General features: G+C 42.2%; 1 long non-coding RNA gene across 1 annotated transcript; it reads right to left on the bottom strand.

Moving 5' to 3' along the window:
* Positions 1-8: 8 nt before the first annotated feature.
* On the bottom strand, positions 9-25,686 carry LOC132778230 (uncharacterized). The gene is made up of 3 exons (XR_009631740.2): positions 25,454-25,686; positions 8,124-8,255; positions 9-117 (listed from the first exon to the last, which is right to left on the bottom strand). It is a non-coding gene; the product is annotated as an uncharacterized lncRNA (long non-coding RNA).
* Positions 25,687-26,005: the final 319 nt, after the last annotated feature.

Genomic DNA, 26,005 nt, shown 5'->3' on the forward strand with positions numbered 1-26,005 from the left:
CCAATGCTGATGTGTCCAGTTTGGCTGGTGTCACGGGGAGGATATAGCTACCATGTAGAACTGGAACACAGCACCAAGGCTGGGTAGTAGAGGATGACACAGAGGTCTACTCCACACCTGTGGAAAGATAAGAAGGCAGGATGGTTGAAAGCTGTGACAGCACCAAGATCCATACTAAAATCCATTGAAAACATGGGTTGTTGTAGGTTTTTCGGGCTATATGGCCATGTTCTAGAAGCATTCTCTCCTGACGTTTCGCCTGCATCTATGGCAAGCATCCTCAGAGGTCATGAGGTCCTCACAACCTCTGAGGATGCTTGCCATAGATGCAGGCGAAACGTCAGGAGAGAATGCTTCTAGAACATGGCCATATAGCCCGGAAAAACTTACAACCCAGTGATTCCAGCCATGAAAGCCTTTAACAATACATTCTTAGGAGTCTCTGTTGTCTTTGATCCAGAGTTTGGGAAAAATATTATTTTGCACTACAATGCCAGCTTATCTGACCATATTGTTGGAGATATCCTTCCAAACACAAAAAACAAACAGACAAACAAACAAGACCGAAAATAAAATCCAAACCCTTTGCAGCCTCTATCTATCCATTCCATTTCTCTAACCCACGCAGTCTTACTTATGTCTCAGAACTGAATATAAGGTCTGGGAAAATTGAGCAGCAAGTAACTTATGTTCCTTCACCCACCAGGAACTTAATCCTTAAGCATCATCCACTGCTGGCAGATAACTGCAATTTAAAAAAAAAACCAAGGACTTTTTTGTCCATATGGTCTCAGAAAGTGATACACGATCCGCTATTCTGCCAGGTCTTGAAAGGCTAGAAATCTAATTACTTTCTCCTTCTGGTAAATCTGGCAGCACTTCTGATGTTGGGGCAGCAGGAAAAAGAACCCTTGAGTTGCTTCAGTTTTTTTCCGCAAGCGAGGGATGAGTACGACAAGCATGGCAGATATTGACATTTGGTGATTTTATTACTGGGCATATTCTGGGTTTACAGCACTAACAGCTGACAAGTCACAACGCAGAGAAGGTCTGTGAGGACACATAAAACCTCACGTACTAACGGAGTTGTGCCAGGTGGCATGTCTGGAGGAAGATGGACTTTGCACCGTAGGTCACAAGTTTCCTCGGATTGTGGCATCATAGTTTCAATCACAATATGGGAAGAGTAGGAAGAATGAGCCAGTAGGAAAAAGTTTGATCTTGTTTCAGTTGTATCATTCTGTCCCTTTTCTGTTTCCCTTTTCTGTGCCACATCCAAATTCTGAAAATTGTGCTTTTTGTTTTTAGACTGGCTATACAGGCTGCAGGATTTTTGGGAGTTATAGACCAAAACACAACTTTGCTCATCTCTAGTTATGTAAACATGGGCTCAAACTATATATGACATGGAATTGGACACATGATTTTGCATTTTATGTCTCTCCAATTGAGAAAGGTAAATATAGTACCACTCCTATATCAAGTGGACTTCACCTGGCTATGCAAAACCATAGATAGTAGTGAAATTTATTGTTTTCAAGGGACAAATGACAGAAGTACAAAGAAAAAGGTGTAGGTGGTACAAGAAGCCTTAAGGGAATAAGTGAAATTATGGATACATGAAACCACATATTTGGTGATGGCAGCCTGAGCAGCAGCACAAGTAGAAAGGAATGGCTTATCAACTAGGTTGTTGTGAGTTTTCCGGGATGTATGGCCATGTTCTAGAAGCATTCTCTCCTGACGTTTCACCCACATCTATGGCAGGCATCCTCAGAGAATTGTGAGGTCTCTCAAGACTCAATCAAGGCCTTATTGTTCAAAAGGATTAAAATATCATTGGTTACATTAACAAAGTGAAAGAAGAAAGTGCAAAAGCTGGGTTGCAGCTAAACATAAAAAAACCAAAATTATGGCAACAAGAATGATTGACAACTGGAAAATAGAGGGAGAAAATGTGGAGGCCGTGACAGACTTTGTATTTCTAGGTGCAAAGATTACTGCAGATGCAGACTGTGGCCAGGAAATCAGAAGACGCTTACTTCTTGGGAGGAGAGCAATGTCCACTCTCGATAAAATAGTAAAGAGTAAAGACATCACACTGGCAACAAAGATCCGCATAGTCAAAGCCATGGTCTTCCCTGTAGTAACCTACAGATGTGAGAGCTGGACCTTAGGGAAGGCCGAGCGAAGGAAAATCGATGCCTTTGAACTGTGGTGTTGGAGGAAAGTTCTGAGCGTGCCTTGGACTGCGAGAAGATCCAACCAGTCCATCCTCCAGGAAATAAAGCCCAACTGCTCATTGGAGGGAAGGATACTAGAGACAAAGTTGAAGTACTTTGACCACATCATGAGGAGACAGCAAAGTCTAGAGAAGACAATTATGCTGGGGAAAGTGGAAGGTAAAAGGAAGAGGGGCCGACCAAGGGCAAGATGGATGGATGGCATCCTTGAAATGACTGGACTGACGTTGAAGGAGCTGGGGGTGGTGACGGCCGACAGGGAGCTCTGGCGTGGGCTGATCCATGAGGTCACGAAGAGTCGGAAATGACTGAACAAATGAACAACAACACATTAACAATTGTAATATCCATATCTACTGGGGCCGTGGTGGCGCAGCAGATTAAACTGCTGAGCTGTGGAACTTGCTGACCGGTTTGAATCCCATCGTCAGCCCCAGCTTCTGCCAACCTAGCAGTTCTAAAACAGGCAAATATGAGTAGATCAGTGGTTACCACTCCTGTGGCAAAGTAATGATGCTCCATGCAGTCATGCTGGCCACATGACCTAGGAGGTGCCTATGCACAATGCTTAGAAATGGAGATGAGCACCACCCCTCAAAGTCAGACTCGACTAGACTTAATGTCAAGAGAAAACCTTTACCTTTATAATATCCATTAGATTTATCTGCCGAACATATATTTAATTACTTAATCACAAATCTTTCTGTATAATAAGGTTTGTAACTATTCATTTCCCAATTCTAGTGAGAGGACTGTTAAATGTGACATCTTATATGGGCTTTCTTAAAATAATGTTGATGTAATAAATTCTCACATATCTAGCATTCAGGCTGTGAGTGCCATGTGCATTGTCGAATTACCCGTTTGGCACCACTTTACCTGGCATGGATAAATTCTATGGAATTATGGCAGCTGTAGTTTGTTGAAGCATCAGTATTCTTTGACAGAGAAGGTTGAAGACCTTGTAAAATTACAGCTCCTGGAACTCCATAACATTGAGTCATGGAAGTTAAAGTGGTTTAAAACTGCATTGATTCTACAGTGTAGATTCACCCTAAATCACAATGTTTACATAGATGTACAAATGAGGTGGAGCCCCCTGTGGCACAGTGGGTTAAACCACTGAACTGCTAAACTTGTTGACCAAAAGGTCGCAGGTTCGAATCCGAGGAGCGGCATGAGCTTCCACTGTCAGCCCCAGCTTCTGCCAACCTAGCAGTTCGAAAACATGCAAAGGAGAGTAGATCAATAGGTACCACTCAGGCGGGAAGGTAATGGCGCTCCATGAAGTCATGCTGGCCACATGACCTTGGAGGTGTCTATGGACAATGCCAGTTCTTTGGCTTAGAAAGGGAGATGAGCACCAACCCCCAGAGTCGGACACAACTGGACTCTATGTCAGGGGAAAAAAATTAACTTTACAAATAAGGCATCAGAATTTTTTGAAGAAAAAAATTGAGTTTGTATTGGTTTTTTATTGATTTTATTGATTTTATTGATATAATGCATGAACTAGTGTGATGTAACTGTGTAATTGTGTAATTTTGTGTCTTGATTATTTTGTACTGCAGGCATCGAATTGTGCCGTGCTTCTGTAAGCCACCCTGAGTCCCCTTCGGGGTGAGAAGGGCGGGGTAAAAGAACCCAAAATAAATAAATAAATAAGAAACACTGCTACTTGCAGGGGTACAAACAAATACATTAGAGAATTGTAAAAGGGGTGAAGGAGGTGGAAAATCCCTCCAAGCAGCTATGCGAGGACTAAATGTACCATATTTGCTGGTCACTGAGTGCTAGTCTGTTGTGGTGTAATGATATTACACGGAAGAGGAACTGCAACACTGCATGCTACAATTGTTTCCTGCAATCTTCATTGCTTATTAATGGTTGTTTCCTTATTTATGTCCACTGTATGCAGTTTTAGGGACTTTGGTAGGAAAGCAAGAGACAAATCAGCAAGCTTTGGGATATTGCCGGGAAATAAAATCAACCTCCAAAAGGCCCATAAGAAAAAGAAATACTCTTGAGGTTGAAATTAGATTGAAACACTGTTCAGCTCCTTTGGAATTGGAGACAAGGCTTTTAGGATCAAAAGATGCCACTTCCAGGCTTAAACCTCTAATTCAGGTATCCACTAACAAACCAATTCAAAAGACAAAGGGTCCAAGGCACCTTTTTCTCTGAATCAGCATGAGTTCAGATTTTTTTTCCTAGTCACATGTCCTGTTTATATCTGAGAAAGTGCAATAAAAGAGTAATTTTACAACAGAGGCAACTCCCTAGCAGATTCTCTTTCCTTATGCACAAAGGGCTGGATGGAGGTGTGTGTCTTTACCCATGTATGCCACCAGCACAGTTTTATGGGTGTGTGTTTGTGTCTGAAATCAACAACTGACCTATGTTTCTTTCTTCCTTATTAGTGTCATTGAGAGTCACAAGGTACCATAAGAAAAATGGGCTATCAGTGGTTTTCAACCTGTGGGTCACCAGGTGTTTTGGCCCACACCTCCCAGAAATCCCAACCAGTTTATCAGCTGTTAGGATTTTTGGGAGTCGAAGGCCAAAACATCTGGGGACCCACAGGTTGAGAATCACTGGGCTATATAATTGATAGTGAACCTTTTAGAGAATGAATGTCCAAACCAGATAGGGTTAGGGGGGGTTGGGCACATGGGGGGGGCAGCAAGCGAGAGGAGTCAGTGGGTTGAGTGAGTGAGCATGTGAGTGAGCGAGCAAGGGGATGGGGAAGTGGGGGTAGGATGGCAAGCTGGGGGAAGTTGAGGGGCTAGTGTGGGGAGGAATGGATGGAAGCCCCCCAAAGCTGTACTACTAAATCAACAGGCCTAGGATACTCCTAGAAAGATGGTTACAAGTATTACTTAGGACCCTTCTACACAGACTTATAACCCACAACAAATCACAGGTTTACCTGAGGTTTCCAAACCCAAATTAATCTGGAGTAAATTAGAATTTTGTTGTTGTTGTTCATTCGTTCAGTCATTTCCGACTCTTCGTGACCTCATGGACCAGCCCACGGCAGAGCTCCCTGTCAGCCCTCACCATCCCCAGCTCCTTCAAGGTCAATCCAGTCACTTCAAGGATGCCATCCATCCATCTTGCCCTTGGTCGGCCCCTCTTCCTTTTCCCTTCTATTTTCTTGAGCATAATTGCCTTCTCTAAGCTTTTCTTTCTTCTCATGATGTGGCCAAAGTACTTCATCTTTGCCTCTACTATCCTTCCCTCCAGTGAGCAGTCGGGCTTTATTTCCTGAACTGGAATTTACTCCAGATTAATTTGACACTTGGAAAGATCTGGATCTTAATGTGAGGTCTGGATCTTTCCAGCTGTGAACCTGTGTGGATTAACTCCCCATTGCCATTCTGGTTATTTGGGCTCTCACTATACCATTTTGCCCCAAAAATCTACCTCTGATTGATGGAGGAGAGCATGTAGCCACGCATCCCTCCAAGAGAAGGTGCAGGTTTTGAGGAACGTGTGGGGACTAAATTCCAGGAGGAACTGGGATTAAATATCCCAATTCCTCCCAGGAATTAATCCTGTCTGGAAGGGTCCTTACAATTCCATACTATTTGAGGGAACTTTAAAATGCTATCTTTCTACATTACAAATCCCTGGATTATTCAGACAGTACAGCCACTTTGGATGTTGATGGTACATTCTGGGAATTGTAATGATAAAAAAGAAATTTTCTCTCGGTTCTGACATTTAGGGTACAATGCTTTTACTTCTCAGTTCTTTGAAATAATACCTTCCAATGAGTTATTTGTAATTACTTTCTCTTTGCAGAAATGAAGACATACTAAGTAGACTAAATATAATCAAGGCCCTGGATCCCACCTGATCTCGGAAGCTAAGCAAAATGATCTCTGGTTAGTACTTGGATGAGAGTCTGCCAATGAATACTATTAAAAATAATAAATTGTAATAATTTTATTTCTTACCCACCTCTTCTCATGTCTCAAGGTGGGTTACAACATTGCTAGAATGCAAAATCATTTAAAAAAACACTCTATAGAATACATATATCAAAATATATTTCCATAAAATACATAGTTATTTATATATTTACTCTATTTGTTTCCTGCCTTTCTCTACACTGGAGGGAACTCAAGGCAGCTTTACATATTAAAATACACATAAAAAAAGTTAGAAGTTTAAAATTTGTCATTAAAAACTCATTTCAGCTATAGTACTTACTTAATAAAGCATAATAGCTTTTAATAAATTTGTGGTTGGACAGGTAATGAGACCAGTATGAACAATATTGCTAGTGATCAGAAAAGCATTGTGGTTACAATACACAAATACAGCTAAATGAAGGCTATCATGCACTTCCATTTACAAAATAATTCCATATATATATTCACAAGAAAGGCCCATTGCTTTTAATAGATCTAATTCCAAAAGTAAAGAAGTGTAGGACTGCAGTTGGGAGAAAAAGAGAATTCTGTCAGTGACATCACTAAGACCCCTTCCACACAGCTCTATATCCCAGAATATCAAGGCAGAGAATCCTACAATATCTGCTTTGAACTGGGTTATCTGAGTCCACACTCAGATAGTGTGGGATTTCCTGCCTTGATTTTCTGGGATATGGGGCTGTGTGGAAGGGCCCTAAAGTTGGTGTCACCTGGGGTGGTAACTCTTGGCCCTTTCTCACAGCCATATAACACAGAATATCAAGACAGACAATCCACAATATCTCCTTTGAACTGGATTATCTGAGTCCACAGTGCTATATAATCTAGTTCAATTGTGGATTTTATACAGCTGTGTCAAAGGGGCCATGGAGTCATCCTATGCACTTCCTCCCCGACCGGACCACAGTATTGTAGCTAAAATGCCAAAAAAATTTTTGACAAAATCATCATCAGCAAAAAAACAACAGCTTGTGCTTGTAATATGCACAGGTAGGTCATAACAACATATCTGACTGGAGCACATGCAGACTAGAAGGTTCAAAAGGTAAATGATCATTGACTTTTAGCCTTGTAGATATATTGATAGAGTACATCTAAGCTGAGTTGATGATAAACATTCTGGTTGTTGCTTGGTTGGGGAAAATGATTCAAAACTCGTTTCAGATGTAGGGGGCACTGGTGGTTTGATTCTAAAGTCAATTAAAATTTTCACAGAAAAAAAATTCAAAACTTTTCAAAACTTCCGGGACTTCAGAATTCTTTCATTAATGGTTTGAAAGTAAAAAACACTGGGGTTTTTTTTACTTTGAAAGTAGTTGTTTTACTCCAGAACTGGGGAAAAGCAAGCGGAGGAAATTCCTTCCTTCTCTGGTTTAAAACTGGCTTCTCTGGCTTGAACCGAGACCAGGAAATTCCTGCGTTCTCTGGTTTAAAACTGGCTTCTCTGGCTTGAGCCGAGATCAGGAAATTCCTGCATTCTCTGGTTTAAAACTGGCTTCTCTGGCTTGAACCAAGGCCAGGAAATTCCTGCCTTCTCTGGTTTAAAACTGGCTTCTCTGGCTTGATCTGAGGGCAGGCACCAGAAGCGGGGAAAGCTGAATCATTTCCAACTCACTTCCTGAGTTGTAACAAAAATGGTGGAAAAAGCTTCAGAAGGGCAAAGGGAGCAACTCTATCCATGCCTACTAATTACCATTGTTTTTAAACACCGCCTTTTCCCAGTCTTAAGTACTATTATGTAAACATTTATTTTAACATCTATATAGCCAGAAGAGCAATTATACAGACCAATTTAAAAACCAAAGAGACAATCACCCTGAATAAAAGAGGAAACATACGGTAATCTTATTTACTGCTGGGGAATTGCAAACAGAGACTAGATAGGAAAGCAAGCAGGTTGACATTCTAGAGAGTTATGCGAAATGTTGATCAGATTTACCTGACTGATGCATCATGGCACACATGGAAATCATGGTTCTTGGAAAGGCAGCTGGGCTAAAAATGGTCCACATTTGCATTAGCGATTGTATTACTGTTCCAGTCTTTCCCCAGAATGGAGAATTCATACAATCTGGGGGAAAAGGCAGAAGAATTAGATGGGAAAACATAGAACTAAAATTTGAGAGAATGCTTCTGAAACATAGCCATACAGCCTGGAAAACTCATAGCAATCGAGAACTAAAATAATTACATGAGGAAATTGTCTGGATATTCTGTTAATACACTAAATGTGGTATTACTGCTCAAGCAGGGAGCTTTGAGATGGTAGAACAGAAGCTTTCTGAAGCTCTAGGTGCTCTCACTACCTATTACAGGGAAAACCAGCTGATCTCTAATCCATCTAAAACACAGACATGTGCCTTTCATCTCAAGAACAGACAAGCATCCTGAGCTCTGAAGGTCACCTGGGAATGAATCACACTGGAGCATTGCAGCGCACCCAAGTACCTGGGAGTCACTCTGGACCGTGCTCTTACCTACAAGAAGCACTGCCTGAACATCAAGCAAAAAGTGGGTGCTAGAAACAATATCATACGAAAGCTGACTGGCACAACCTGGGGATCACAACCAGACACAGTGAAGACATCTGCCCTTGCGCTGTGCTATTCTGCTGCTGAGTATGCATGCCCAGTGTGGAACACATCTCACCACACTAAAGCAGTGGATGTGGCTCTTAATGAGACATGCCACATTATCACGGGGTGCCTGCGCCCTACACCACTGGAGAAATTACACTGCTTAGCCGGTATTGCACCACCTGACATCCGCGGGGAAATAGCAGCCAATAGTGAAAGGACCAAGGCAAAGTCATCTCCAGCTCATCCCCTGTTTGGGTATCAGCCAGCACGTCAGCGACTTAAATCTTGAAATAGTTTTCTAAGATCTACAGAGACACTCGCTGGAACACCTCAGCAAGCGAGAGTCCAAAAGTGGCAGGCTCAAACCCAGAACCTCAACCAATGGCTGATACCAAATGAGAGACTCCCCCCTGGGCACACAGAGGACTGGGCGACTTGGAAGGCGCTGAACAGACTGTGCGCTGGCACCACGAGATGCAGAGCCAACCTTCAGAAATGGGGCTACAAAGTAGAATCCTCGACATGTGAGTGTGGAGAAGAGCAAACCACTGACCACCTGCTGCAATGCAACCTGAGCCCTGCCACATGCACCATGGAGGACCTTCTTGCAGCAACACCAGAAGCACCCCAAGTGGCCAGATACTGGTCAAAGGACATTTAATCAACTACCAACTCACAATTTTCGTATTCTGTCTGTTTTTGTTTTTTTGGTTTTTTTGCTTTGTTCTGTTAGAAATGTAATATAATCGACTGGTTGCACTGACACGATAAATAAATAAATAAATAAATAAATAAATGTGGTGAGAATGGATACACTACTTTCATCTTTTTTTCTTCTTCTTGGTAATGTCCAACTGAAATCAGCAGAACTTATGAAGAAGCTAATGTATACAGAGGAACAGTACAGTATATTTAAGGCTCTCCGGTGGCACAGCGGGTTAAACCATTGAGCTGCTGAACTTGCTGACTGAAAGATTGGTTGTTTGAATCTAGGGAGTAGGGTGAGCTCCCGCTGTTAAGCTCAGCTTCTGCTAACCTAGTAGTTCAAAAGCATACAAATGTGAGTAGATCAATAGGAACTGCTTCTGCGGGAAGATAATGGCACTCCATGCAGTCATGCTGGCTCCAACAGTGTTCACATTTGGTCCAGTTCCATCATTGTTTGAGTCCACAATGCTTTCTGGATGTAGGTGAACTACAACTCCAAAACTCAAGGTTGATGCCCACCAAACCCAATATTTTCTGTTGGTCATGGGAGTTCTGTGTACCAAGTTTGGTTCAATTCCATCACTGGTGGAGTTCAGAATACTCTCTGATTTTAGATGAACTATAAATCCCAGCAACTACATCTCCCAAATGACAAAATCTATCCCCCCTCTCCCACAACCAGCATTCAAATTTGGGTGTATCAGATATTTGTGCCAAATTTGGTCCAGTGAATGAAAATACATCCTGCATATCAGATATTTACATTACGATTTATGACAGTAGCAAAACTACAGTTATGAAGTAGCAACAAAAATAATTTTATGGTTGGGGGTCACCATAACATAAGGAACTGTATTTAGGAGCCGTGGCATTAGGAAGGTTCAGAACCACCGCTCTTAACTCTCTAAAAAGTAACAGTTATGGAAAAATAACAAGCAGAGTTAAAAAATAATGTAACAAGTTACTTCCTTTATCATTACAATAAGTAACAGAAATGAATTCATTTTTAAACACTGTAAAGTCAGGGGTATATATTGGTTTGTGTTCTAGACTGGAGTCAGTTAGACAGCACCCGAGAACAACAATGAACAATGGAAGGCATTCATCTTTGTAATTTCTGTAAAGAACTTTTTATTAACTCAAGCTCGTGGTAACTCCTTAACTAAATACGGGATTCCTTATCAATTAAGAGCTGTTCTTTCTTTCTTAATGGGTATTAAATTGTGTTCTTGATTTTACTGTTTTCTCATAGGAAAATACATTATGTGTTTAAACAAGATGGTTTTTAGTTCAGCCGTATTGTGAGCTCCCTTAAGGATTTCCATTATTGAGGAAGGGGAGCTGGGTTGTAAATGCAATAAATAAATAAATGACCACCGACTGGGAGAGACTCAGGTTTAAACAAACAGGTCTGACACTGTCACAAGAAATCTGACTCTGCGCCGTGAACACAGTCCATTGGGAAATGGACCTGTCACACTGAATAAGGACATCCAAAGTAAAAAACTGGGGCTGCATAAAAGAACAACGAAATATTATACACTTCAATCACATTTTGCAATCTAGTCCACTGAATGGTTGTGTTTCTTTACTGTGACAAGAACATGCTTTGTTTGGTCAGATTTCCATACTTGGGTTTAATTTTCCAGAAAAAAGGATTCTTTTTTTTTTCCTTTTTCTTTTTGCAAAGGATAGTTGTGGAAAGGAACTGGTAAGTCTAAAACTTGGGGAAGGTCCTTTGTTAGATTGCTGAAATATGCCTAGCTTAGTGTTTCTCAACCTGGGGGTCAGGACCCCTGGGGGTGTCGTGAGGGGGTTTCAGAGGGGTCGCCAAAGACCATCAGAAAACACTTATTTCTGATGGTCTTAGGAACCCTTTTGGCAGTGACGACTGAAGATTTATTTATTTACCTTACTTATATACCGCTGTTCTCAGCCCAAAGGCGACTCACAGCGGTTCACAACAAATACGAACAGCAAAAATGCATCCTTGTTGGTGTTGGTGAATGACAACTCCCAGAATTCAAAAACAGCCCCCCACCCCCACCCCACCAGTAGTTAATGTTGGCCATGTCGGTAATGTGCCAACTTTGGTGCAGATCCATTTTGGGCTGGGTTCAGAGTGCTATTTGATTATAGGTTAACTGCCATGCTGGAAGAAGCAAAGACCACCAGCATTGAAGCGATGGTCCTCCACCATCAACTCCGCCAGACCGGCCACGTTGTCCAGATGCCCGACCACCATCTCCCAAAGCAGTTGCTCTACTCCGAACTCAAGAATGGAAAATGGAATGTTGGTGAACAGGAAAAGAGATTTAAAGATGGGCTCAAAGCCAATCTTAAAAACTCTGGCATAGACACTGAGAACTGGGAAGCCCTGGCCCTTGACCGCTCCAGCTGGAGGTCAGCTGTGACCAGCAGTGCTGCAGAATTTGAAGACGCACGAATGGAGGGCGAAAGGGAGAAGAGTGCCAAGAGTAAGGCGCGTCAAACCAACCCCAACTGGGACCGCCTTCCACCTGGAAACCAATGCCCTCACTGCAGAAGAAGATGCAGAGCAAGAATAGGGCTCCACAGCCACATACGGACCCACAAGAATACTGGAAGACAATCATCCTCGGAAAACGAGGGATCGCCTAAGCAAGTAAGTAATAGGTTAACTATCAATCCCAGCAATTACAACTCCCAAATGTCAAGGTCTATTTCCCCCAAACTCCACCAGTGTTCACATTGGGGCATATTGAATATTCATGCCAAGTTTGGTCCAGATCCATCATTGTTTAAGTCCACAGTGCTCTCTGGATGTAGGTGAACTACAACTCCCAAACTCAAGGTCAATGCTCAACAAACCCTTCCAGTACTTTCTCTTGGTCTTGGGAGTTCTGTGTGCCAAATTTGGCTTGATTCTTTTGTTGGTGGAGTTCAGAATGCTCTTCGATTATAGGTTAACTATAAATCCCAGCAACTACAACTCCCAAATGACAAAATGAATACCCCCCCCCCCCCAACCCCACCAGTTTTCAAATTTGGGCATATTGGCTATTTGTGTCAAATTTGGGCATATTGGCTATTTGTGTCAAATTTGGTCCAGTGAATGAGAATACATCCTGCATATCAGATATTTACATTACGATTCATAACAGTAGCAAAATTACAATTACGAAGTACCAATTGAAATAATGTTATGGTTGGGGGTCACCAACACATGAGGAACTGCATTAGGGGGTCACGGCATTAGGAAGGTTGAGAACCACTGGCCTAGCTGCTCCTCTGTTTTGTGGTATAGAAACCACTCCCTTTTCTTTCCCTGATATTTTTGCCTCTGGCACCAAATGTTCTTTCTGTTACAGTAGTAATTGCTGGGAACACACCTATTCACTACCCAAGGTATTCCTGTGCCTGACTGTACTAACATGAATACACATCTTTTCTGTAGGCACTGCTTGATCTAGAGTACACTAGATCCAACTTCTGTTGGCTAGTTCCAACTTGAGAAGGGCTGTTGAATCAGTTGTTAAAATGGTGAGTCATGATATGGGTAAATCCAATTCCTTCCCACAGATGCAGACTGTGGCCAGGAAATCAGAAGACGCTTACTTCTTGGGAGGAGAGCAATGTCCAGTCTCGATAAAATAGTAAAGAGTAGAGACATCACACTGGCAACAAAGATCCGCCTAGTCAAAGCCATGGTATTCCCTGTAGTAACCTACGGATGTGAGAGCTGGACCTTAGGGAAGGCTGAGCGAAGGAAGATCGATGCTTTTGAACTGTGGTGTTGGAGGAAAGTTCTGAGAGTGCCTTGGACTGCGAGAAGATCCAACCAGTCCATCCTCCAGGAAATAAAGCCCGACTGCTCATTGGAGGGAAGGATACTAGAGACAAAGTTGAAGTACTTTGGCCACATCATGAGGAGACAGCAAAGCCTAGAGAAGACAATTATGCTAGGGAAAGTGGAAGGCAAAAGGAAGAGGGGCCGACCAAGGGCAAGATGGGCCGACCAAGGACTGGACTGACCTTGAAGGAGCTGGGGGTGGTGACGGCCGACAGGGAGCTCTGGCGTGGGCTGGTCCATGAGGTCACGAAGAGTCGGATACGACTGAACGAATAAACAACAACAAAATGCTTCAGCTAGCTTCATATTGTTAGTCTAAGGGCCTATATGCTATTATTCCACTAGCTGTCATGACAACAATCTGTGAAATTCTGGGCTAATAGTTTAGCGAAGCCCAATAATATTAATAATAATAATAATAATAATAATAATAATAATAATAATAATCTCAATAATAATTGAGAGCCAAATTGACAAAGAAAAAACATGGCTGTGGCTCACAAAAGGAACTCTGAAAAAGGAGACGGAGGGCCTGATTCTGGCAGCCCAAGAACAAGCCATTTGAACCAATGCCATCAAAGCCAGAATTGAAAAGTCAACAACAGATCGCGAATGTAGACTCTGTAAGAAGCAGATGAAACAATAGATCACATCCTCAGTTTTTTCCCCCTGTAGTGTCAGAAGTTACTTCTGGTGTGACAGAATTGGCCATCTGCAAGGACGTCGCCCAGGGGACACCCGGATGATTTTGATGTTTTTATCATCCTTGTGGGAGGCTTCTCTCATGTCCCCGCATGAGGAGGTGGAGCTGATAGAGGGAGCTCATCCGCCTCTCCCCGGATTACAACCTGCAACCCGTCAGTCTTCAGTCCTGCTGGCACAGGGGTTTAACCCACTGCACCACCGGGGGCCCTACATCCTCAGCTGCTGCAAGAAGATTGCGCAGACAGACTACAAGCAGAGGCATAACACTGTTGCTCAGATGATTCATTGGAACTTGTGCCACAAATACCATCTGCCTGCGACAAAGAACTGGTGGGATCACAAGCTGGAAAAGGTTACAGAGAATGAACACGCCAAACTCCTCTGGGACTTCCGGATTCAGACAGACAGAGTTTTGGAGCATAATACTCCTGACCTCACAATCGTGTTAAAAAACTAAGTATGGATCGTCAATGTCGCAATCCCAGGTGACAGCAGGATTGCAGAGAAACAACTGGAAAAGCTGACACAATATAAGGATTTTAAGATCGAATTGCAAAGACTCTGGCACAAGCCAGTCAAGATGGTCCCAGTGGTGATCGGCACACTGGGTGCAGTGCCTAACGACCTTGGCCTGCACTTAAACACAATCGGCGCTGACAAAATTACCATCTGCCAGTTGCAGAAGGCCACCTTACTTGGATCTGCACGTATTATTCGCCGATACATCACGCAATCCTAGACACTTGGGAAGTGTCCGACATGTGATCCAATGCAACAGCCAGCAGAGTGTCTGCTGTGGACTCATCTTGTGTTTCAAATAATACCTTTATTTATATACCGCTCTGTCTCCCCAAGGGGGACTCAGGGCGGTTTCCAAATAATATCACAGAAACAGAGAAGTAAACAGCATAACATAAAATTAACAAAACAACATAAGCATAAAATTATCACAATAACACATGCATATTAAAAATAATCCTGCCTGTTCAGCAATTAAAAAGCCAGACCATGGCTAGTGCAAACTCAAAATATGAGGGGACCGGGAATTAAGTACAGTGCTATAACAGGCTAACGGCAATAGTAGGTATGGGTCTGTGGCTGCTCATTTCCAGGGACTATTAGAGGGATGACTTGGTAATAGGTAAAAGGTGCAAGGCCATATTTAATAATGTTTGGGGCTGGACTAGAACTGGTCATTCTCAAAGGTTTGTTGAAACCACCAGGTCTTCAAACTCTTACAAAAGGAGGGGAGGGATGGGACCTGTTTTATTTCCATTGGAAGGGTGTTCCAGAGGTGGGGGGCCACCACCAAGAAGAACCTCTCTCTCGTCCCCACCAACCATACTTGCGATGGTGGTAGGAACAAAAGGAGGGCCTCCCTGGAACATCTTAGAGTTCGCACTGGTTCATAGAAGGAGATGCGATCACGGAGACACAGAGCCCAAGAGCATTCTAGCTAAGAATTCTAAAGGCTTCACATCCCAGGATTCTATATGTTGGGTTGTTGTAGGTTTTTTGGGCTGTGTGGCCATGTTCTAGAAGCATTCTCTCCTGATGTTTCACCTGCATCTATGGCAGGTATCCTGAGAGGTTGTGAGATCTATTGGAAACTAGGAAAATTTCCAACAGACCTCCCAACCTCTGAATGCCTGCCATAGATGCAGGCGAAACGTCAGGAGACAATGCTTCTAGAATATGGCCATACAGCCCAAAAAACCTACAACAACCCAGTGATTCCAGCCATGAAAGCCTTCAACAATACGTTCTACATGTTATTTCTATAGCAATTAAAGTGCAATAATAATGCAATAATAGTACAGTGCGATAGTAAAGTTATGTCATCAGTTGGGGACCCCGCCCCCAGCACTAACTGATGCTCTGGGCCAGAGTGAAAAGCGGGGGGGGGGGGGGGGCAGGGGACAGTTCCACCTTGTCTCATGTGCTATGCTAATCTATATAAATAAAATGTAAAGTTCGTTTGTGGGATTAACATAACTCAAAAACCACTGGGCGAATTGACAACAAATTTGGACACAATACACCTATCAGGTTAATGAGTGACCATCACTCATAAAACACTGGGGGGGGAAAACAACTGAAGAGACTTAAAAAGCCAAAAAAACCCCACCAAAAATACATTACAGTGCATGTGCAAAACCTCATACATACACAAACACACATATATACACAAATATATATACACACAAAACACACATACACAGACTGGAGCTACAGCAACGTGTGGCAGGGGACAGCTAGTAATATATTATAATATAATGTAATGTAAGGCAATATAATACTACTAATAATATGATATTATAATTATATATTTATATTACATGTAATATTACTAATAATTTTACAATATAATGGTATAGTATAGTATAGTAATATTTAATACTGATATTGTACTATGCTAATAATATATTGTATGTATTATATCTTGTAAGCCTCTCTGAGTTCCCTTCGGGGTGAGAAGGGTGGTATATAAATGTCACAAAAATAAATAAATAATAGAGCTTTGAATTAGGATCCTGGGATCTTAGGGTTGAAATCTAGGCTCAGCTATGAAAACCCACTGGGTAATCTTGGTTAAGACATGTTTATGGCTTGTGTGTTTTCTTCCACACACACATTTTGATCACAATTTTCTTAAATTACACAATTTTATATACAGCACGTTTCTCCCAAGACGGAAGCATATTTGTGCACATTTAGTTATGTGTTTTTACTCCGTATAATTGTTTTAAAGCAGGCAGAGAATCTGAAGCTTATATGTACCAAAACACAGACACACAAGTTTTTTTTAGCACTCTCTCAAACTGTGAGTTCATTACATTAGAAAACTCTTGGAAAGTTACCCTTTTCTTGGACTACAACTCTGTCCCAATTCCCGCCCATTGTGACCATTTGCCATTGGGGAAAACTGGGAATTGCAGGCTAAAAGGTCATTGATTAAACTATTCATCAAATCCATAACAGCTGGATAAGCTTGAGAGAGAGAAAGGAAGGGAGGAAGACAGGAGGGAAGAAGGGAAAGAAAGAAGGAAAACACATGGTAATTGAAAGCTGATGTGATCAAAAACCCAAATGCCTTTTAAAATACTTCTTCTCATCTCAGGTACGTTACAAGGATTGCTTGATTCTTTATGCACCTCAACTGCCTCTGTGACTCAGGGCCCTTCTACATAGGCCCTAAAATGCAGAAGAAACTGGAATTAAAGGTCTCTGTGTGTGGCTAAATGACTTTTAAGGAAAATGTGTGCTAATTCAGATTAACAGTTGAAAAACATGTGTTAAAAAGGTGGGCTTAAAACCCAATATCGGCCAAAAAAATGTGCATATTCGCATCACTGAATATCCTTGCAGTCAAGAAAAACACGTGCTGGTGTAAATTGCTCCAGCACATTGTATATTTTAAAATCCCAAATAGCTGATCAGGGTTGTAAGCAAATGGAAACATGGACACACAGGTGACTAAACGGAAGCACAAATGGAAAGCAATTACAATGAGAGCTCTTTGCAATCATTCTTTTGTTTTGATATTTATGAAATGAAACATCTTGTGCTTGAATTCACAGTAGGATGAGGAGAGATAATAAGAAATTTACTTGTGTGTAAATTTTGATATCTGCATCAGTTCATATAAGATCCAGTGCATCGCTGAGAGTCAATTAAAAATAATTAAACTAAATTTCTCCTGTCCATTTTCCGGATTTCTAAAATCTGTTACAAACAAAGATGTCAAGACAGCAGGGGACCATTTATCGGGACCGACAGGTCTGTGTTTGGACTTGCTGTCAGATCCTGCAATTTTTTGCTCCACTTCATTGTCCCGGATTATGACACTGTCTGGAAATGCCCTCAGACACACTGAAATGAAGCCACACTTCCCTTCAAGACCAAGGTACCTGTGCTGCACAACACAAATTCTCCACCACAAAGCCCCTTCTGCATAAAATAATGATGTTGGAGCTCCCCATGACCTCTCTATCCACAAACAATGCAGCACTGGCAAAGACGTGCATTAAAGCACCTCTTTGGCAGAAGCAGGGATGGTAGAATCTTAAAAAACAAACCTTGGGTGCATCTACATTGTAGAATTAATGGACTTTGACACCACATTAACAGCCATGGCTCAATACTATGGAATCATGAAAGTTGGAGTTTTACATGGTCTTTTGGCCTTCACAGCCAAATAGTGATGGTGCTTCACCAAACTACAGCTCCCATGACTTAACAGCATTGAGCCATGGCAATCAAAATAGTGTCAAGCTGCATCCATTTTACAGTGTAGTTGCACCCCTTGGCAGTTGACCTCTCCTCTCTTGACTCAGGACATTTGCTGTGAAGGTAGGAGGATAATAATATGAACAGCACCCACACCAGCAATCTGCGCTCGGTATTCTGAAATAGAGCCAATAGCCAACAGCTCGGCTTACTCCATCACCTTTCAGAGCATATACTTGCCCACCCATCCATCCCCATCTCCCCTTTCCAAATCCCAAAATTTTAAAGAGGGGGAAAGACACCAACCGTGAGGCTTCTTTGCATTTCTCTGAGTCCTTTGGTCTTTCATTCCCCTGGGTAGAGAAAAGACACTGTGTCGTCAATGACTCAGCTCAGCTCTCAGATTCCTTGGCTCTCACCAAAGTCCTGTAGCTTTGCAGCTTCTCTTGGCCCAGTTCCTACTGGCACATAAACTCTGCTGGGGAATGGAGTCGGCTCTATCATAAGGCAAGGCAAACTTAAGTGGCAAACTCAAAAACAATGCATCTGCACTGCAGAATTAATGCAATGTGATGCCACTTTAAATTCCTATGCCCCCTTCTACACTGCTCTATAATCTAGACTATCAAATCAGATAATCCATATTATTGGGTTTCAACTGGATTATTTGAGGCCCCTTCTACACTGCCATGTAAAGTTTCCGCTTTGAACTGGATTAGATGGTAGTGTAGATTCATATAATTCAGTTCAAAGCAGATAATGTGGATTATCTGCTTTGATAATCTGGATTATATGGCAGCGTGGGACTGAGTCTACAATGCCAAATCACCCTGTGCCATCACACCCAGACCCTATAAAAATAAAACTAAGATGTGCTTCTGTCTTTGTCTGGGCGGACCGCGGGGGTCTTTCTTTAAAAGCTTGAGATTCCCAGCAACTGAGGCTGCTACAGGTTTTGAACACAAAAACAGAATATTTATTTCTCAAAGTCCTTGCAAACTTGGCACAGCTTGTCAAAGTTACAAACAAAACAGTCATTTGATGAAACCATAGAGATGATCTTTCTTTCCTTTCCTTCAGTTACTGAGGTAACCTTTCCCCAAATGGCAGAAGAAAATCCTGGGATCCTTTCACCCTAACCCTCAGCTGCTATGGTTAGAAAAAACAGGTTTTTTCCCTATCTATAGCTCAAGTTAAGCTTTGGAGATGAAGTAATGCTCAATAATACTCAATGACTCAATATCTATCTATAACTCAATAAGCTTCTTTATCTATATAATTCAATCTATCTTTCTATCTGTAACTCAATTACTATCTATATCTCAATCAGACCCAATATTACTCAATCTCTTAATTTATCTTTCTACCTATTTCTCAATCATTCTTAAAATGTTTTTTTCAGAGTTACCTCCCTGACCAACAGCACATCTTAAACTTTCTTTCTCTACTGAAGGAGGCAGGGGAGATTCCAAAATGGAGATCTCAACCCATGAAAAAATGCGGTCCCTAGACCCAAAGAGGTACTTTTCTAAACCAATAACTGCAGAGAGCCTGCAGTCTGGCTTTCCAGACGCTGATACTGTTTAACTTCCAAGGTGCTGCTGTGTCTGTAGCAACCCTGGGGAAATGCAAAGGAACACTATCCCATGCAACTAAAAGGTAATGCAAACTATGCTCCTAGAAGACAGAACACACCCAAAGAAAATAATCTGTATTTTAAATGGCACTGTATAAGGGGCCTTTGGGTCTTTCTACACAGGCCCTAAAATGCAGAAGGAACTGGGATTAAAGGGGGCTGGGTAGTTAAATGCCATTGGCTGAAAAAGTGTGTAGGATCGCATTAAGGTTCAAAAAACAAAAAAGTGTGCTTAAAACCCAATTTGGGCTAAAAAAATGTGTATGTTCGCATCAGCGTATATGCCTGAAGTCAAGGAGGAAAAAGGACTTTGTCCCTATATGCTTGTATGGACTACTCCAGTGCATGTGTTCATTTTAAAATCCTGAAACAGCTAATTACGCCTGTAAACAAATGGAGCCAGACCACACAGGTGGCTGAATGGAAGCAAAAATGGAATACAATTCCCGTGAGAACTCTCTGCAAGTATTCCTTTGTTCTCATGTTTATGAAATTAAATAGAGATTGAATTTACACAGTGGGCACCAGCATGGAAAGCAAAGGACCCCAAAGGGAAATGGGGTTCATGACGATAAAAGTAAATCAGCCGGAGGAGAGATGACAAGAAATCTGCTTGTGAGCACATTCAGATATCTGAATCGGCACTTCTGAGGTCCAGACCAGCACATCAGCACTCCATTTTTAATCTGAAGAGCCGGCATAGTCCGTAGACACCTCGTAGGTTATGTGGCTGGCATGACTGCATGGAGTGCCATTATATATTCCTGCTTGAGCAGTACCTATTGATCTATTCACATTTTACATGTTTTCGAATTGCTACCTTGGCAGAAACTGGGGCTAACGATGGGACTCACTCCACTGCACAGATTCGAACCACAGCTCAGTGGTTTAATCTACTGCGACACCACGGCCCCATGGACTGTCCTTAAGGTTCTCTCTCTCTCTCTCTCTCATATATATATATATATATATATATATATATATAAACATTTTATTGATTAGTCCATTGACCATATCAAAAACATTTGACAAACACATACATTAAGACATAAGTTAAAATAAACAAGCTGTTAACAAGGTCCCAATCCAAATTAAATATCTTCATCAACTCTTAAGGTACCACAACTGCTCCACTCTTTTGCCCCGCATTTTGACACTGTCTGGAAGGACCTTATATCTGTTGAATGCAGAGGGCTGACCGTAGTAGATTTCTGATTTCAGGGAGAACTGTGTTACATGGCAAAATGTTTCTCCTTGTGATGTTGTGAGACCATTCAAGAAGATTTATTTGACAAGGATATTGGGGACTGTAAAATGAAGACAGTGAATCCTACCCTCCCAACATTTCAAAGATGAAAATGGGAACAAGTGTGGCCAAGCAACTTTAGAGTGAGGTCAAGATGACAAAATTATTACGGTGGAAGAACTTTCAAACTGGTGGAAAGAAACTGCAGCAGACTCCACCCTTCTCTTCTCTCCATCCTCATCGGGGGTTAACTGAGTGCAAAGTAATTGTGCAATTTGAACTCAGTTTTTAGCAGCTGGAGTAAGTTGAGGACAAATAGAGAAAATGGGAGGTTGAGAGAAAAACTGGGGCATTTTAAATTTAGTTGGCAAAGTGGAGTGAAATCCGAGGGATGAAATGTATCCACCTCTGGACAAGGTGCACATTAAGTCAATCAGGATTTTCTCAAGTTTTCTGTCTTTGAAAAATCAATCCTTGTTTTAAAAAGCTAGCAAAGCATACAAAGAAGAAATGAGTAATGTAACAAGTGGTTTACAAAACAGGATGATGAGTAACAGTAACTAATTACATGGAAAACTGCAAAGGGATCCAATCACATTAAAAAAAAAACGAAGGATTGGGGTCTTTAGATAAACTCCATGCCCAGCTTCTTCACTGAAGAATAACCCAGATCCCTGTTGGTGTGATTTAACTGCAATATTCCATAAAGCAAACCACCCTAGCATTTTATTGTATCGTTTTACAAGGATTCCCCAGTGGCACAGCGGGTTAATCCTCTGAGCTGCTGAACTTGCTAACTGAAAGATCAGTAGTTCGAATCCGGGGAGCAGGGTGAGCTCCCGCTGTTAGCCCCAGCTTCTGCCAACCTAGCAGTTTGAAAGCATGCAAATGTGAGTAGAACAATAGGTACCCCTTCGATGGAAAGGTAATAGTGCTAGTCACATGACCTTGGAGGTATCTACGAATAACGCCAACTCTTCAGAGTCGGACACTACTAGACTTAATGTCAAGGGAAAACCTTTACCTAATGTTTTAGGTCACCATCCAATTGAACATCTATTCTAGCCAGCTTTTTAATTAGCCTGTGTGCCATTTCATACGATGAAGAATACTGTGCTTTGCTGAAGCTTACACAGTTCTTTGCCAGAAATCCATCAAAGGCAATTGAATATTTACATCTGTTGGGACCAACCTGGGACCTTATACTCAACCCAAGCAGACCTTACCCAGGTGCCAGGCTTTCTGCCTTGATGCCAAATTCCTGTTGCCAAAGAACAATCTCTGTGCCAGCCTTAAGGAATCAATGACTTACTGGCTCCAGGCTGGCCGCACCCAGAACAAAACGTCTAACTGTTGTATAAAACAGCATTGTGTGGGGCACACAAGGAGAAAGGAACATTTCCCCCTTTGTCCCCTGAAAACCAATTTGGTCTGGTGCTCATGAAAAGAGATGGAAATCAAGAGCAATCCACTGTGTGCCTTATTAAAACTCCTCTGCCTTAGGTTTAGAGATTATGCCAAGAATTGCCAACATGTTTTCTAAGAGCCTTAAAGACTAGAAACTTCATATATTATGTATGATAAAAGCATAGGGTTCAATGAATGAACACAGAAAAAACTGTGTCACTTCTCCCACCAATGCACGCTTTATTCTATCCATACAATGATAAAACTGTGAAATCCTGATATATTCTAACAATGCTTTTTGAAATGACTTTGGAAATGAGTGATAGCTTTTCTCCATGTGGCACAGCAATCTCAATGATCCCACAGGACCCAGTGGTCGTTTTTGCTGGCTCAGATGAAGAACGCCCCCTAAAAAATCATCCAATGTGAAATCTCCCCCTCCTCTCCCGCCATTGGGGAGCCATCCTCTGGCACGCAAGCCTCGGCCGCACATTTCACCAGGGGCCTTATTATGAATGCTACTAATGAACCATGAAAAGCTATTAACTGCGTCCTGGCTAATCAAACTTCTCGCCGAGAGGGAAGGGAAAGCAAACTTGTTCTTTCTTGTGCTCTCGCTCTCTGTACAAAGTTTGGTCAAATTAATAATAACAACAATAAGTATTTTAATACATGGGAGGAAGAGGCAGATATGCCTATGGGAAACCTTTCTTTCCTCCATCTGTCCTTGCACAGTCCACACTGGCATATGATGATGACAATGATGACGGTGATGGTGATAGCAACAACAACAACAACAACAACAACAACAACAACAACAACAGAACTGTATTTATTTCTTCAGATTCTTATAGAGTGGGCCCTTAATATCTGCTGGGGTTTGATATGATGATGGCAATGGTGATGATGATATCAACAACAACAACAACAACAGAACTTTATTTCTTCAAGCTCGTATAGAGTGGGCCCTTAGTATCTGCTGCGGTTTGATATGATGATAACAATCACGATGGTGATGGTGATAGCAGCAGAAGCAGCAGCAACAACAACAAAACCAACAACAAAGCTTTCTTTATTTCTTCAGACTCAAATAGAGTGGGCCCTTAGTATCCGCTGGGGTTTGATATGATGATGGCAATGACAATGGTGATGGTGAGAGCAGCAGCAGCAGCAGCAGCAGCAGCAACAACTGAGCTTTCTTTATTTCTTCAGACTAATATAGAGTGGGCCCTTACTATCCACTGGGGTTTGATATGATGTTGACAATGACAGTGGTGATGGTGATAGCAACAACAACAACAATAACAACAACTGAACTTTCTTTCTTCAAGCTCATATAGAGTGGGCCCTTAGTATCCACTGTAGTTTGATATGATGATGACAGGCATGTAGCGGGGGGGGGGGGGGGGCTTGAGGGACTTACCCCCCCCCCCCCAAATTCTCATGGTGGTTCGTGAAAAGGCCTTACTGGTGCATTATTTAAACTGTTATGTTTACTCATATCATGATCTGATCACCATACTCAATATATCCCATATATGCATGGGGGTATTGGGGTAATGATACAAAAGGTTTGCTAGGGTAGACCCTCTTTCACTCAGACTCAGCCCCCCCAACAAACTCAGCCCCCCCCCCCCCCCGAATCGAAATCCTGGCTATGACAATCCTGGATGATGACAATGATAATAGTGATGGTTTTGGGTTTTTTTGTCATGTCAGAAGCGACTTAAACTGCAAGTCGCTTCTGGTGTGAGAGAATTGGTCGTCTGCAAGGACATTGCCTGGGGACGCCCAGATGATTTGATGTTTTTATCATCCTTGTGGGAGGCTTCTCTCATGTCCCCGCATGAGAACTCTGAAAAAGGAGATGGAGGGCCTGATTCTGGCAGCCCAAGAACAAGCCATTTGAACCAATGCCATCAAAGCCAGAATTGAAAAGTCAACAACAGATCCCGAATGTAGACTCTGCAAGGAAGCAGATGAAACAATAGATCACATCCTCAGTTTTTTTCCCCCTGTAGTGTCAGAAGTCGCTTCTGGTGTGACAGAATTGGCCGTCTGCAAGGATGTTGCCCAGGGGACACCTGGATGATTTTGATGTTTTTATCCTCCTTGTGGGAGGCTTCTCTCATGTCCCCGCATGAGGAGCTGGAGCTGATAGAGGGAGCTCATCCACCTCTCCCCGGATTCGAACCTGCGACCTGTCGGTCTTCAGTCCTGCCGGCACAGGAGTTTAACCCACTGCACCACCGGGGGCTGGTGATAGCAACAACAACAAGAACAACAACAGAACTTTATTTCTTCAAGCTCATATACAGGGGCCCCTTAGTATCCACTGGGGTTTGATCCCAGGATCCCCATGGATACTAAAATCCATTGATGCTCAAGGACAATGACATGCAACAGTATCCTTTAGATAAAATGGCCAAATCAGCATTTGCTTTGGGGAATTTTCAAGCAATGAATGGTTGAATCCATGGATACAGGATCCATGGCTGGAACATTCTTCTCTGTGACTTTCTCACATATATTTTATGCATGGAAAAGTTTAGAGAGGGTTGAAACAGAATCCGAGAGTCGCCTAGCAACACTGCCTAGAAAACAGAAGATTGGCACTTTTTCTCCCAGCAGGTCTTCTCCTGTGCTTTTCCCCAGCCACATGAGAGACAACAATCCAACTACTTTGGCAGAGGGAAGCCTAACCTGTTGAACTTCTGCCCATCATGAAAGCTGCTCAAGCCAGAGGCAGCTGCTGAAAGTTCAGAAATGAAGCATGCATGGCACTGCCAATCCTACAAGATCCATAACATGTCAGAGAGACTCTTACAAAAGGCATCACTTTACTCCCACTCTGGGATGGCAGGCACTGTTCTTTTACTATATTATATGCCATTGCAAGTCAGTCTGGGAAGGGAAGCTAACTTACTTGAACTTCTCCCTTTGCTCTCCTCTTCTGAGCAGTGAGCAGCACCAGCTAGCAGACAGATCCCTCCAGGAACAGCAGAAACTTCCTTTGCCTTGCTTTGCTTTCCCTTTCTCTGCTGAACAAAGCCTCTCCTCCAGCAGGTGCCAGGGCAGGGAGGGCTGGCCCCATGGACTGCTGGGAATTGTAGTCTGGGGTAGAGAAACTTAATTCCACTCCCCTTCCTTTCCTGGCTGATGTTTCCCCCTTCTGAATCTTCACTTTCTCCTGTTTGGGTGGCTGAGGACGTGACAGGGTTTGTAATCCCCTTGCACCACTTCCCTATTTGCATCTTGCTGTCTTTCCTTTTGCCTCTCATTTGCATTGTGCACAACTTGCTTTTTATTTGCATCTTTCACAATTAATTGGAACCAATATTCATTTTTTCCCCTGGGACTGGTTTGGTGAGCCCTTTTATTGCATTTTATTTCATTTGATACTTTGTTTTATTTCTTCAATTTTGTCACATTCGTTACTTTTGAAACTAATTATTATTAAACACCCCAAAAGAGAATA

The sequence above is a fragment of the Anolis sagrei genome, chromosome 6, assembly GCF_037176765.1.
Source record: "Anolis sagrei isolate rAnoSag1 chromosome 6, rAnoSag1.mat, whole genome shotgun sequence".
NCBI lineage: Eukaryota > Metazoa > Chordata > Lepidosauria > Squamata > Dactyloidae > Anolis > Anolis sagrei.